The sequence below is a fragment of the Heptranchias perlo genome, chromosome 8, assembly GCF_035084215.1.
Source record: "Heptranchias perlo isolate sHepPer1 chromosome 8, sHepPer1.hap1, whole genome shotgun sequence".
In the NCBI taxonomy this organism is placed as follows: domain Eukaryota; kingdom Metazoa; phylum Chordata; class Chondrichthyes; order Hexanchiformes; family Hexanchidae; genus Heptranchias; species Heptranchias perlo.
Window position 1 is genome coordinate 17,165,736 of NC_090332.1, and position 5,993 is coordinate 17,171,728.

Sequence of the window (5,993 nt, forward strand, 5' to 3'; positions counted from 1 at the left end):
CATTTCCTTCGAGGTTCTCCCAATCACCCGCCATAACTTTGGCGGTAGATCACAGAAACTCTGTTTGTGCATTTATCCAGGGTTTCTGCCAATCTTCCGCCAATGTTACGGCGGCCGATTAGGAAAACCCCCAGAGAAATACCTGGCTATGATATCCACATTTTCCATTCATCTAATTTTAAAATTGTTGCAAAATATTACTGTCAGATTATTATTATTTTAACAATGGTTCTGAGTGGGGCCAGAAGCTGTGTGTATCTGTGGAATACAAGCAACATCAACATCACAGAACTAGGAGAAAAAGAGCAACACTAGTAGCAGAAACAGAGCACAGCATTAGCAACTGTTGCTAATGTTTACAATGTCATTGAAACCCAGAATACTATTATTTTGTACTGCACCACTGGGAGCTCACACGTATCTGAATCTTCCCTCTATCCTAATAACAAATGGAAACCAAACTTTATGCACCTACAAATTAGTTTTGTGACACTGCTTTATACAATTTAAAATAGCACAAAAATAATGAAAAAAACCACAAAACCAAACTTTTTGTTTTAAAACAGACTTGATAAAGAAGATTTCAGAATCAGTCGCTAGATCAAGGATAATTGATAGCTTTATTATTGACTGAAATTTTAGTTGGTAAATCAGCAATACATACAAATGAACTGGGCATATGCAACTTCCACTTTTTGTTAACTAGAACCACATTTATCAATAAATTATTTATTTACAACACTTTCATGTATAGAGCCCCGTCTTGTAAAAGGGCAGCAAAAGGCTTTTTGATTTTGTATTTTAAGGGAATGAGACTGAACAAAAAGTCTGAACTACAAAAAAAACCCAAAATGTCTGCATTAGAGTGGCCGTCGGAGAACATGGTACTATTTGCTTTAATGACTTCAATGAAAGATTGGAAATATTAAAAGATATTGAGGAAAGCAATCTGTTTTTGATGAGTTGTCTTATCCATTGTACTTTACTCGCATTACAATAGAAAGCTGAGCATGAAGTGTAACACCATGCAAATTTTCTAAGATACAAATTTTTGCAATCCAACTAGTAATAAAAAGGTGAATACCAATAATAATAAGCAATGGAGATTCATTTGAATTATATATGAGGCTGTGGCAAGTTAATTTCTACTCTACCTGGACAACGGTTTCCTGCATTCTTTTGAATTATTTAAAGCACTTAAGATTTTTTTGTGGTGAAAGCAGAAATACACTAAAAGGTACCCATCACACATCAGATTTCTGGAGTATAGTCCAGTTAGTCCAAAGGAGATTACAAAATAAATGATGCACACTCTCGATGATCCTTCAATTGTAGTTCTAAAGTGAACTTGTACCATATTGGTAACAAACTATAAAATCAATTAACAGAAATATTGTCCAAAATAGAATTCTGCTTGTGGTTTCGACAATATTTGGATGAACAGCATTCCCATTTATATCTGTAATTGAAAACACAATCATAGAAAGCCTCTTCAGAGCCAGATCATGCCAAGGATTTTAAGTAGAGCTCACATCCTTTAAAGCATCCTTTAAACAATATGGCGCTTGGCTTACCTCAATGGTTTGTACCTACTTTGAGCCATCAACAAAACATTTTTTTGTTCTTCAAACCATTGGGACATGAGTGGTTTAATTTTTTTTAATCAACAACCAGCTGTGATGTTTACTATATTTTAATATGTTTATGTTAGATTTTTTTTTAAAGAACGTTAAGCAAATGTTTTTTTCTTCTGATTTCAACTGCTTCACATGCTATCAAGCAAAAGAAATCTAAACTCTTAAGAAAAATAATATTTAAAAAGATTAAACATGTTGCTTACATATCGGGCCAGGGATTTATTCAATAAACTTGAGTTGCCACCAGAAAACACTGTGGACAGACTACTTGTGAATTATGCAGCTACCCCAGTTGGTGGGTTATTTTGCATAATCCATTGGTTTTTCTGTGATCTGGCTGGATCAACGTTTTGTATTGTTCTTTTAGGTAAATAAATTGCAAAACATACTTTAGAGTAAGAATTGTAAGTGTCACTCAAATTGAATTATTTAATCCCCTCCTGTTCTCTAGCTATGGATCATTTGCATTTGTTGTATTTAATCACTAAGGGTTGTGATTTACTGATCACCATCAAAGAGCTCTAATCAGTACTGTGCATGGCAATTTGAGTTAACTCTGCTCAATAATTCATTTTACCCTATCGTTTTTGGACAGCAGGTTGTAAAATGCACAGTATAATTCATTTTTATAATTTTTCTCAGTTATTTTTTAGTGGTTTTAAATTGGCACAAAATATTGATACAATTTTTTAGTTAAGATTTTCTTCACTGATGAGAAGTTTTATCCAGCAAAGCCTATAAGCCGTCTAAGTTTTAAGTATTTCTTCTGCATGTTTTAGTACTTTTTTAAAATTGCTATTTTTGATTGTAGTTGTGCACATGTTAACTGCTAGTACAAATACTTTGCAAGCAATGAAATTCTCTAAACTGCAATCAATTTGAGATCTCCCAGTCCCTTAGTGGCAAAATGTACCACTTGTGTGGTATTGAGCCTCAGACTAAACAAATTTCAGGTTTCACCACTGATCTGTGCTGGACTGAGTACTCTACTACAATTAACCTCTGTCCCAGTTAAGGTGAAAAATCAATCATGCTTCCCACCCTGATCACAACTTGCTGACTCCTGTTAAGTACATGTCTGTTCCACTACTCTGCTAGAAGAATCCAAAACCAATCCCATTGCCCTGCTCTTCCCTAGTCCTGTGTTATCCTCTGTTTCAAATATTTATCCAGTGATCCCTTAAGATGCAATCTCTCTCTGTCTACTCCATGTTCTAAATCATCCTATGCTCTAGCATCTATATGTAAAAAAATCTCAACCCCTTTCCTCACAATGATCCCTCATTAATGGCTCCCCAAACCAGAGGAAATAGTAGGAGACCTTATGCACTAATACTTTTATTTATCTGTATTGGGTTGGAGGAGGGATCTCTTTGGTAATAGTTTTAACAAGTCAGATTATATCCTCATAGCTGCCTTTTGAAGTTGGATCGTGGAAAAGGTGTTCATCTACTTGAGAATTGAAATGAATACCTGGTTACATTATCCAGTCAACACTGTCATAATTGTATGGCACTGATTTAACAGAGGCAGTTCAAGATTATATTAAATATTTTGAATTATTCAGTCACTATAACTAATGCAGCAAATTACAGTATAGCACCATTGACTGAATAATTTTAGCAATATCATGCAGTTTTCAGGTTTTTAATTCTGAGATTAATGACATCTTTGTAAATCAAGTTACAGTGACGCTGAATAATTCAAAAATATTAATGATGCAGTCTTCAACAGTTCTCAAACCTGTACTAAATGGAGCCACTTCTAAGCGAATTAATCATATTAATGACATAATCATGGCTAATCAATTTAATTTGATTTATTCTCCCTCTGCCTTACCCCAGCAAAAATAAAATCACACTATTGTGGTATGTATCCAGAAAAGAATGAGAGTAGTGCTGCACTGACGGTTGTGCTGTCTTTTGGATGAGACATTAAACCACGGCCCTCTCAGGTATACATAAAAGATCCCATGGCACTAATGTCCTGGCCAATATTTATCCCTCAACCAACATCACTTCAAAAGTACTTAATTGGCTGTAAATCATTTTGGGGATGTCCTGAGATCGTAAAAAGGAATTTGCATTTATATAGCACTTTTCAAGAGTATTAATCCTTATTTCCCCCAAATGAAATACTAAACTCCAGTATGTTTTACCCAAACACAATAAACATGCTCTACCTCCCAGATAGCATTCCTACATGGTTATCAAAATTGTGATCCAATGCTACTGAACTGTGTTGTCTCACTGATTTGTGATGACTTTTCTTCGCAATGCACTGTGACATATATCGCTCATGGTGGAATCTACAGTTGCTTTCTCTTAAAAATGCCACTTGGATAACAGTCTAGTAGTTATTCCAGTGTTGAAAAATAGATGTCAATGATCAATATATGTACTAGTTAAAAGCTACTCTGACCTGCAAAAGCAATGTATGAAGCTTGAAATGATACGATTATGCTAGTGCGGAACAGTAGTGCAGAGTGTAGGAGCTCCAGCATGGGATGCCATGGCGTGATAGGATACCGGTTCCTACCCATCATTTCTTCATGTCGTGATTTCCTTCTGCACTGTGAGCCCCACATTTGGGAGTGAAAAAAATGTACTGTTAGTTATTTTAATCACTCTTACACTTCTAGTTATCAGATAGAATGGGATTCAGAGTTTTGGGACCAAATCTCCTCTTGGCTACAAAAGGTGTACAGTACAGGGAAATGGGGGGGGGGGGGGTGGAGGGGTGGGAGAGAGTGGAATTTAAAAGTAACAATCAAACTAGCTCGTTTATCAAAACTTTGTTTCTCAACAGGTAACTGATTTAAGTCCTGTCGACATCACACTGTTTGCACATGCTGAGTACGATACATTTCTACGACAATCTGTCTCAGTTCTCACACTTTGTTGAATAGCCTACTCTGTTATATATATTTCCATCAAATATATGACACTCCTTTCCTGTGCAGTCAATAAAAATTCACCTGTAATGAATATACCCAGGTTTCATCAGAAAGGTCTGTTATAACAATTTATCAGTTATAGGACTACTGGCCTGTGGTATTTTACTTTGAAGTCACTTAAGGGACATTCAGTAATAACACGCAAAATGCTTGACTCCCAAGAACATAGTAGCACTTTATAAAGCATATCACAGAGGTCCCAGAGTGATTCAACAACACATGGGTCTGACCACAAAACACACAAGCCTGTTACGTTCAGTCAGGCCAAGCAGTCAGACAAATATCATACTGAATCAGGACCAGTATGGTATTCCCATTATTTTTGTGATTATACTGAATGTCTTTGAATTGTGAAAATCATGTGTGATTGGGCCGACAGTTAAATTGTCCTGAAGCAGCAGTCGCCAAATAAAGGTCATGTTATGTAGTTGCTGTGGTATTTAGGTTGCAAACAAGTGTTAATGGTAGTCAGGGAAAGAAAGAGCAGAGCAGAATAGCAACCAGTCAGAATGAAGTGGAGATAGTAAAACAAGTATGAAGCAGATATCAGCAGATGAACAGCTTATAGGGTTTTTTATATTCTTTTCCAGTTTGTTTGATGGTTTTGCAGGGCTATGGGGAAAGAGCAGGGGAGTGGGACTAATTGGATAGCTCTTTCAAAGAGCCGGCACAGGCACGATGGGTCGAATGGCCTCCTTCGGTGCTGTATGATTCTATGATGGTGTTTATTTTATAAGTATTGTTTAGTGTCCTTGTTATCTCAACAGCCTCTTCAGATTATCTCGAGTTGAGGAAAAAGTGGCAGGAAATAAGTGGGTTTCTTTTTTTAAAAAACATTACAAGTACAAGTACAAGGCACATTGAAAATTGTTATAAAATAAAAGGACAAGTTAGCACCATCCTACATTATACTCAACGCCACCTGTATTCTTTTCATGTTCCAAACTCCAAGGACATTGCAAGCATGTGTGTGAATGCTCCACCCCCAGCATACTGCAATAAGGCCAGTTTTAGGCAGCTCGGTTTGCTGGTCCCAAAAGTACCTAAAACTATTTTAAATTTGTTTGAATAAAACCTTAAAAGTCACAAATTTGGGCGGTTACAACAGATTCTTACTAATCAGGTGAATCACGCACAATAATTCCTTGCCTCGTTGTTGAGGTGCAGTACACATTTGAGTCAAACATTGACAAGAGCCTTAGCTTCAGGTACATCTATTCATTTAGCTGCACAGCTTGCAGTTGTGGAAAGAAATATGGAGCATTATATTTCACATGAAAGCAAAGCTCAGGAGCCGTGTTCCTCCTCTTTAGGAATAAACACTGTGGAGAGAGCAAACTTTACACACTAGCAATGTATTCTGCATGATAAAAAATAAAGATAGCACAGAAGGACTGCAG